The sequence below is a fragment of the Saimiri boliviensis genome, chromosome 3 (assembly GCF_048565385.1).
Source record: "Saimiri boliviensis isolate mSaiBol1 chromosome 3, mSaiBol1.pri, whole genome shotgun sequence".
NCBI lineage: Eukaryota > Metazoa > Chordata > Mammalia > Primates > Cebidae > Saimiri > Saimiri boliviensis.
This window is the reverse complement of record NC_133451.1, coordinates 136822513-136830867: the sequence shown is the minus strand read 5'-3', so window position 1 is coordinate 136830867 and position 8355 is coordinate 136822513. Positions and strand designations below refer to the sequence as shown.

Below are 8355 nucleotides of genomic sequence, written 5' to 3'. Positions count from 1 at the left end.
AGAAAGAACTCAATCCATCCCTCTTCCCAAACCATGTCAAAGCTGCAGTTGTTTTTCAGTCCAACACTGAAGGGCATTGATCTGGGTCAAACATCAGCATGTCTTCTGAAAGGTTCACTTAATTGGCCTGTACAAGTTTACATGTATTTGGTTCACCATAAAATCTTATGATACCTGGCTGTTCCCTTCATGCACTCTTACATCTTAGCTCACTGGTACTATCAAGTGAATTATTTTTTAAATGTAAGTTTAAATGGTCATGAGTATTTGCTGAATACTCATCCAGCAATGAGTATTGTAATGATCAGTCAGTTTCTTCTTCATTAGATTGCAAACATGGATACTATAATAAAGAACTTCCCGGGCCAGACGAGGTGGCTCATGCCTGTAATCCCAGTACTTTGGGAAGCCGAGGTGGGTGCATCGCCTGGGGTCAGGAGTTCGAGACCAGACTGACCCTATGGTAAAACCGTATCTGTACTAAAATACAAAAATTAGCCAGGTGTGGCGGTGGGCGCTTGTAATTGCAGCTACTTATCAGCTTACCCATGTAATCAGTAATGACCGGTTAGCTTACCCATGTTAAGTTTCACCACCTGATTCCACTAACACCATGAGGAGGGTCGGGCTTCAAAGAGCTTGGATATAGTGGATTTCCTTCTGGTCCACAGAAGCCTCTTGAGGGCAAGAACTGTTTTGAACATGTTTGTAACCCTCCTCATGCTTTGCACATAAAAGTCACTCAATGTTTTCAACAATGATAATTAGCATTGCCAGGGCACTTACCCTTTGATGACTGGAGGCCCACTGGCGACACTTGCTGGTGATGAAAATCACAGGTTTAAGTGGCAAACACTGCTAACAGTTGTTTAGGCTTGAAGGTAAATACTACCAAGATATGGTCATTAGGGTCATTGTTGGCTAGAACATTTAGCAGTTTATATGACTCTAGTTTTGATTTGGAGGGCAGCCTAACTGCTGCCATTTTTCAGAAAGAAAATAAATTAATGACTAATTAACCTACCTGTTCAAGTGTGTGGATTCTAACTACAGGCACACAATGACTGGGTTGCATGGGTGTTTCAACATTACCCAGCAGAAATAGAGTCTATAAACATGGCTTTCTGGAATTTGAAGGCAATTCTGATAGGGAAGTTCTTTTTTTTCTTTTTTTTTTTTCTTTTGAGACTTGCTCTGTGGCCCAGATTGGAGTGCAGTGGTACAATCTTGGCTCAATGCAACCTCTGCCTCTTGAGTTCAAGCAATCCTACTGTCTCAGCCTCCCAAGTAGCTACAATTACAGGCGCCTACCACCACACCTGGCTAATTTTTGTATTTTAGTAGAGATGTGGTTTTACCATATGGTCAGTCTGGCCTCGAACTCCTGACCCCAGGCGATCCACCCACCTCGGCTTCCCAAAGTACTGGGATTACAGCATGAGCCACCGAGTCTGGCCCAGGAAGTTCTTTATTATAGTATCCATGTTTGCAATCTAATGAAGAAGAAACTGACAGAGAACACACACACATACACATAAAATGTGCCTTTCTTCATTTTCTCAAGGGCTTTGGCTAAAGGTAGAATAGCATGTGACTTTTTTTTTTTTTTTTTTTTTTTTTTGAGACGGAGTTTCGCTCTTGTTACCCAGGCTGGAGTGCAATGGCGCGATCTCGGCTCACCGCAACCTCCGCCTCCTGGGCTCAGGCAATTCTCCTGCCTCAGCCTCCTAAGTAGCTGGGATTACAGGCATGCGCCACCATGCCCAGCTAGTTTTTTGTATTTTTAGTAGAGACGGGGTTTCACCATGTTGACCAGGCTGGTCTCGATCTCTCGACCTCGTGATCCACCCGTCTCGGCCTCCCAAAGTGCTGGGATTACAGGCTTGAGCCACCGCGCCCGGCAGCATGTGACTTTTTATGCCAATAAAAAACTGGGGGTAAATCATAATTTCCCTGGGCTCCTTTCTCCCTTTATGTTCTGTCCCTGCTCCAGCCTTCTGAGTTAGCCCTCTGATTTCTTCACGGTGCCCCTACCCAGCCTACTGCACAGGACAATGGGCTGTGAACCGCTGTGAACACAGAATATATGAGACAAGTCTCAGTCCATTTAGGAATCTTATTTTTCCAAGGTTAAGGGCACACCCATGACACAGCCTAAGGAGGTCCTGATGACAATTGTCCAAGGTGGTCAGGTCACAGCTTGGTTTTATACATTTTAGGGAGACATGAGACACTGACGTATGTAAGATGTACACTGGCATGGTCCAGAAAAGAGTGATTACTTAAAGCAGGGAGTGGGCTTCCAGGTCATAGGTAGATAAAAGACAAATGGTTGCACACTTTTGAGTCTCTGATTAGCCTTTCACTGAATATACAATTTACGTGTGACAGGGGTTAGAGGAATAGTCACATATGCCTTAGTCTGGCTTAGTGAAACAACAGGGCAAAGGAAGCCATCAGATATGCATTTGTCTCATGTGAACAGAGGGATGATGACTTGAGTTCTGTCTGTTCTTTGTCCACAAGGAATGTCCTTATGTGCAAACTGTGAGGGACGTATGTAGCTTTTTAATCTTTGTAGCTATCTCATTTAGGAATAGCATGAGAAGCAGATTTGCACAGCAATGTATTTCCCAGCTCAACTTTTCCCTTTGGCTTAGTGATTTGGGGGTCTCAAAATTTTTTTTCCTTTCACATTTCCCCCTTTTTCTTTTTAAAATCTTTCAGAGAAAGCACCTTAGAAGAAAATGAGTCTCGGGTCTCAAGTTATATCAGATCTCTCATGGCTAAGATGGTTCATTCCTAGATGGGTAGGTCCCATGTTATTAGGAAAGCTCATTTTCAGCAGGTTGTGAAGACTCACATCCTACAAAAAGAAAATAAGAGGAAGAAGTGAGAAAAAAACAAACAAAGAATGAAGATCTTAGGAAATCAGTATAGGCCATATTATTCTGAAATCCATATATTAGTAGGCAGCAGGTATAAAAGTGGTTTATGTATGAAAATAGGTTGATGTCATCTTCTAAAGTTTAAATTGTTTAGCTTCAGTTTTCAGGGCTTTAAGAAAGTACAGCTCGGCCCGCCCCTTGCGCCGCCCCCTCCGAGGCTGATTCCGCAATTCGGAGGCGTTCGCGCTGCAGAAGGGGTCCTGGTGACGAGTGCCGCGTTCGCTCCCTGAGTCCACTCGCCAGCCCGCAGTCCTCCGCCACCACATCCCACACACCCGCCCCTCTCCTGTACCAGGAACTTGCTACCACCAGCACCATGCCCTACCAATATCCAGCGCTGACCCCCGGAGCAGAAGAAGGAGCTGTCTGACATCGCTCAGCGCATCGTGGCCCCGGGCAAGGGCATCCTGGCTGCAGATGAATCCACTGGGGGCATTGCCAACCGGCTGCAGTCCATTGGCACCAAGAACACCGAGGAGAACCGGCGCTTCTACCGTCAGCTGCTGCTGACAGCTGATGACCGTGTGAACCCCTGCATCGGGGGCGTCATCCTCTTCCACCGGACACTCTACCAGAAGGCGGATGATGGGCGTCCCTTCCCCCAAGTTATCAAATCCAAGGGCGGTGTTGTGGGCATCAAGGTAGACAAGGGCGTGGTCCCCCTGGCAGGGACAAATGGTGAGACCACCACCCAAGGGCTGGATGGGCTGTCCGAGCGCTGTGCCCAGTACAAGACGGATGGCGCTGACTCCGCCAAATGGCGCTGTGTGCTGAAGCTTGGGGAGCACACCCCCTTGGCCCTCACCATCATGGAAAACGCCAACATCCTGGCCCGTTACAGCAGCATCTGCCAGCAGAATGGCATTGCGCCCATCGTGAAGCCTGAAATCCTCCCTGATGGGGACCATGACTTGAAGCGCTGTCAGTATGTGACCGAGAAGGTGCTGGCTGCTGTCTACAAGGCTCTGAGCGACCACCACATCTACCTGGAAGGTACCTTGCTGAAGCCCAACATGATTACCCCCGGCCACGCCTGCACTCAATTTTTCTCACGAGGAGATTGCCACGGCGACTGTCACAGCGCCGCGCCGCACAGTTCCCCCCGCTGTCCCTGGGATCACCTTCCTCTCTGGAGGCCAGAGGGAGGAGGAGGAGTCCATCAACCTCAATGCCGTTAACAAGTGCCCCCTGCTGAAACCCTGGGCCCTGACCTTCTCCTACGGCCGAGCCCTGCAGGCCTCTGCCCTGCAGGCCTGAGGTGGGAAGAAGGAAAACAGGAAGGCAGCGCAGGAAGAGTACATCAAGCGCCACGGCCAACCGCCTCGCCTGTCAAGGAAAGTACACCCCAAGCGGTCAGGCTGGGGCTGCTGCCAGCGAGTCCCTCCTCATCTCTAACCACGCCTACTAAGCGGAGGTGTTCCCAGGCTGCCCCCAACACTCCAGGCCCCGCCCCCTCCTACAATCTCTTGAAGAGGGGGCCTCCTGCTCCGGGGCTCCAGGCTGGCTTGCACACAATCTCGCCTCCCTTGTGACAGTGACGTGTGGTGTCGTCTGTAAATGCTAACTCCATCGCCCTTTTCAGCACACTGCCAATAAACAGCTATTTAAGGGGACTAGAGGGGAGAGAAAGAAAGTACATTACAATTTTTAGTGATTTCAAATCAGGAAAAAATAGGAACAAAAGGAAAGAAAAAAGTTGAAAACATTATTTTGGAGACTTGTAACCATTAAAAGTTTTAGCTATCAGTCCAAACTGTAGAAAATAATAAAAAGGGGGAAACATTCGGCAAGACTAGAATCTAATAACAGGTGTACTATAGTTTATTTTGAAACATAATTCTTTCTCCAGTCCCATTTTTACTAAAGACAAATCTAAGACCAATTCGTTTGCAAAATAAGTTTAGTCTTATTATACTTGGCTGGAGTATTTGCATAAAGTCAGCAAGGATAATTATTTGCCATATAGGCTCCTTTTGTTTTTGTTTTTTAATTGGCTTTGCTAGAACTTTATTCCCCAGGAATCTCAATTCAACTTTATATGCCTTAAGCCCAGCCTATGCTTGCAAATACCTGTATTAATTGGCTGAATTCATCACCTTGAGGTCCCAAGAAAACTTGGGGTTCCTGGGCTTGTCAGAAAGTGACATTCTTACCACAGGAACTGGGTGGACAGGGTATGAAGCCAGTTTGCCCAAGGGACTTTTATTGACCCTATAAGTCAACTTTGATTCCTTAAAGGAGACTGTTTGTAACTTAAAGCTTGCCATTCCAGTCAAAACCTTGGTAAAATAACCTATGGCTCCAGTTGTGTCCTGTTACAAAAGAAAACATTGTTACTGCACTTATGCAAATAAGTCTACTGTCATATGTTGAGAATACAAATAGTTTCCAAATTTTGGAGAAATTAGGTAGTCAGATGTATGCTCCAAATTTTGTTTATAGGAATATACTTAAATTTTTTTTTTTTTAATTTGAGACAGAGTTTCACTCTTGTTACCCAGGCTGGAGTGTAATGGCGCGATCTCTGCTCACCGCAACCTCCCTCTCCTGGGTTCAAGCAATTCTCCGGCCTCAGCCTCCTGAGTAGCTGGGACTACAGGCGTGCGCCACCATGCCCAGCTAATTTTTGTATTTTTAGTAGAGACGGGGTTTCACCATGTTGACCAGGATGCTCTTCTGCTTGACATTCATGAACATTTCAGCTCTCCATGAGAATCTTGTGAGTTTTTCCTCTATTCTAGCGTAACAATCTCCAAAGTTGTCAGAAACCTGCATTTAAAAACACCTGTCAAGAGTCCTATAGCTGATTATAAAACCACCTTTTAAAAAGAATAAAAGTAAAATAACTGTGGATGACAAAAGTCTTAGAACAATCATAGCTACTAAGACACAACTGACAAAGAAATTTGGTTACTTCTGTGGCATACAGTGATTTTACATAGTAACCATAATTACTACTGATAACATGTGCTAAGATATATCAGAATCACAGGAATTTCACACAGTTCTGGAACACATACTAATAACACATTTATATAAATGTAATCCAAAGATGTTTAAACACTTTCATATTTGACAATACTTGTATGATTTTATTATATCAAATAAGCCAGATACATCTCTTTTGACTCCAGGGGACTAGCACAAAATTAATGAAGACCAAAGTTAGAATTTGGTTTTGGAGTTTGTCAAATATAAAAAGTTTAAAACACTTAATATCACAAAATAGGATCACAGGTCATTGTAAAATAAGTCACTGATTTAGAAAAAATGATAACTTAAAGATTACAAAAAAAGTTAAAACTTTTATTCTTTTTTTCTTTTTTCTTTTTTTTTTTTTTTGAGACGGAGTTTCACTCTTGTTACCCAGGCTGGAGTGCAAAGGTGCGACCTCGGCTCACCGCAACCTCCACCTCCTGGGTTCAGGCAATTCTCCTGCCTTAGCCTCCTGAGTAGCTGGGATTACAGGCACGCGCCACCATGCCCAGCTAATTTTTTGTATTTTTAGTAGAGACGGGGTTTCACCATGTTGACCAGGATGGTCTCAATCTCTTGACCTCGTGATCCACCCGCCTTGGCCTCCCAAAGTGCTGGGATTACAGGCGTGAGCAACCGCACCAGGCCAAAACCTTTATTCTTTGAGAGAGGAAACTTAATTTCCCAAGCATTAAGCTCTAATAAAGACAGCATGAGGCCAGTTAAATTTGTTTTTCAAAATTTTATAAATAACCTGTAAAATTTTATCATCTTGACCATAAGAAATAATTTCCATAAGCCTTTTATAACCTTTATACCATTTATTAAGGAGTGAGTTAATACTCCAAGAAAACCTTGTTAATCTGACACAGGGCCCATATGCTAGCCTTGCACTAGTGTGCCTTTCACATTAACGGTTAATTTATAGAGAAACTGAACTTACTTTATCTCTCAAATCAGAGCTTACTCACATGCCTGACTCTTCTGCGATAGTCCCTGGCCTTGAGGAGTTGAATAGTTTTAATTTCTAGCCCTGTGTCTCGTGAATGGAGTTTATTTTGATTGGCATCTGCTACTGGGTCTGAAGATGAGGCTCCAACTGCTATCAGTGTTTTAAAATTTAGCAGGACTTGGTGTGCTTTTTTAGGCTCTGGAGCCAAACCCCTGTAACTTAATGGCATAAGGACTTTAAAAGCACATGCAGAAAGTTACACAGATGTAATAGCCTTAATTTAAAATTTTCTTTCAATTTGTTTTTTCTAAGAAAACCAAAACTTAATAATATTGACATCAAGATTATTTCATAAAGCATAAAATTTTTGTTACACCAGTTAACCAAAGGCAAAAGAAATGCAGTGCAAATACTGGTCCCTCTCAGGAATCTATTTAGAAAACCTGCAAGTCAAAACTAATGAAAAGGGTACTTGAATTAGTTAGATATAGGAAATGTTTCTTGAGTCACATTGAAAATTTTCTGATTCATAAAACAATTTAAAGCCAAGGGCACAGAATATAATGTTGGAAGGAAGCATTTTCTTTAAGATAAAACATTTTTAGCATCAGCCCACAACAAATAGTTAGAACCCAAAGTATAAAACCTACGGTAGCTGAAAATGAGTTGAAGGTTAAAGTTATCAATCAGACCTTTTAAATGGGGAGAGAAAGTTGAAAACAGGGAGATGCAATGAAAGATTAAAATTTGGGTTAAAAAAACTAAAATCTCTTGTAATTATATTAAGACTAAATTAATACCTTCAGAAAATTTCATTGTCTACCCAATTCTGTAGTGTATAAATGTCTTTCAAAAAATTAAAACTCAGGCCAGGCGCGGTGGCTCACACCTGTAATCCCAGCACTTTCGGAGGCCGAGGCGGGTGGATCACGAGGTCAAGAGATCGAGACCATCCTGGTCAACATGGTGAAACCCTGCCTCTACTAAAAATACAAAAAATAAGCTGGCCATAGTGGCACATGCCTGTAATCCCAGCTACTCAGGAGGCTGAGGCAGGAGAATTGCCTGAACCCGGGAGGCGGAGGTTGCGGTGAGCCGAGATCGTGCCATTGCACTCCAGCCTGGGTAACAAGAGCGAAACTCTGTCTCAAAAAAAAAAAAATTAAAACTCAATCTCTAGAAAGACCATTGTAAATAATTTCCCTTTAATTATAGACAACTTGATCATATAAAAGTTTTTTTTTTCATAAATCTTCTTCTTATGACTTACAGAGACCATTTGTGACATGCTTGGACTTTCCGGTTTGTCCTTACATCCCTTTATCTTTATCTGTCTCATATATATATAATTGCACTTTAGGTTCTGAGGTACAGGTGCAAAACATGCAGAATTGTTGCATAGGTACATATATGGCAATGTGGTTTGCTGCCTGCACACACTCCCCATCACCTATATCTGGCATTTCTCCCAGTTAACCC

General features: G+C 43.3%; 1 pseudogene; it reads left to right on the top strand.

Annotated features, from left to right (window-relative positions):
- The first annotated feature begins 3137 nt into the window (after nucleotides 1-3137).
- Nucleotides 3138-4561, top strand: LOC101049470 (fructose-bisphosphate aldolase A pseudogene; annotated as a pseudogene).
- The last annotated feature ends 3794 nt before the right edge of the window (nucleotides 4562-8355 follow it).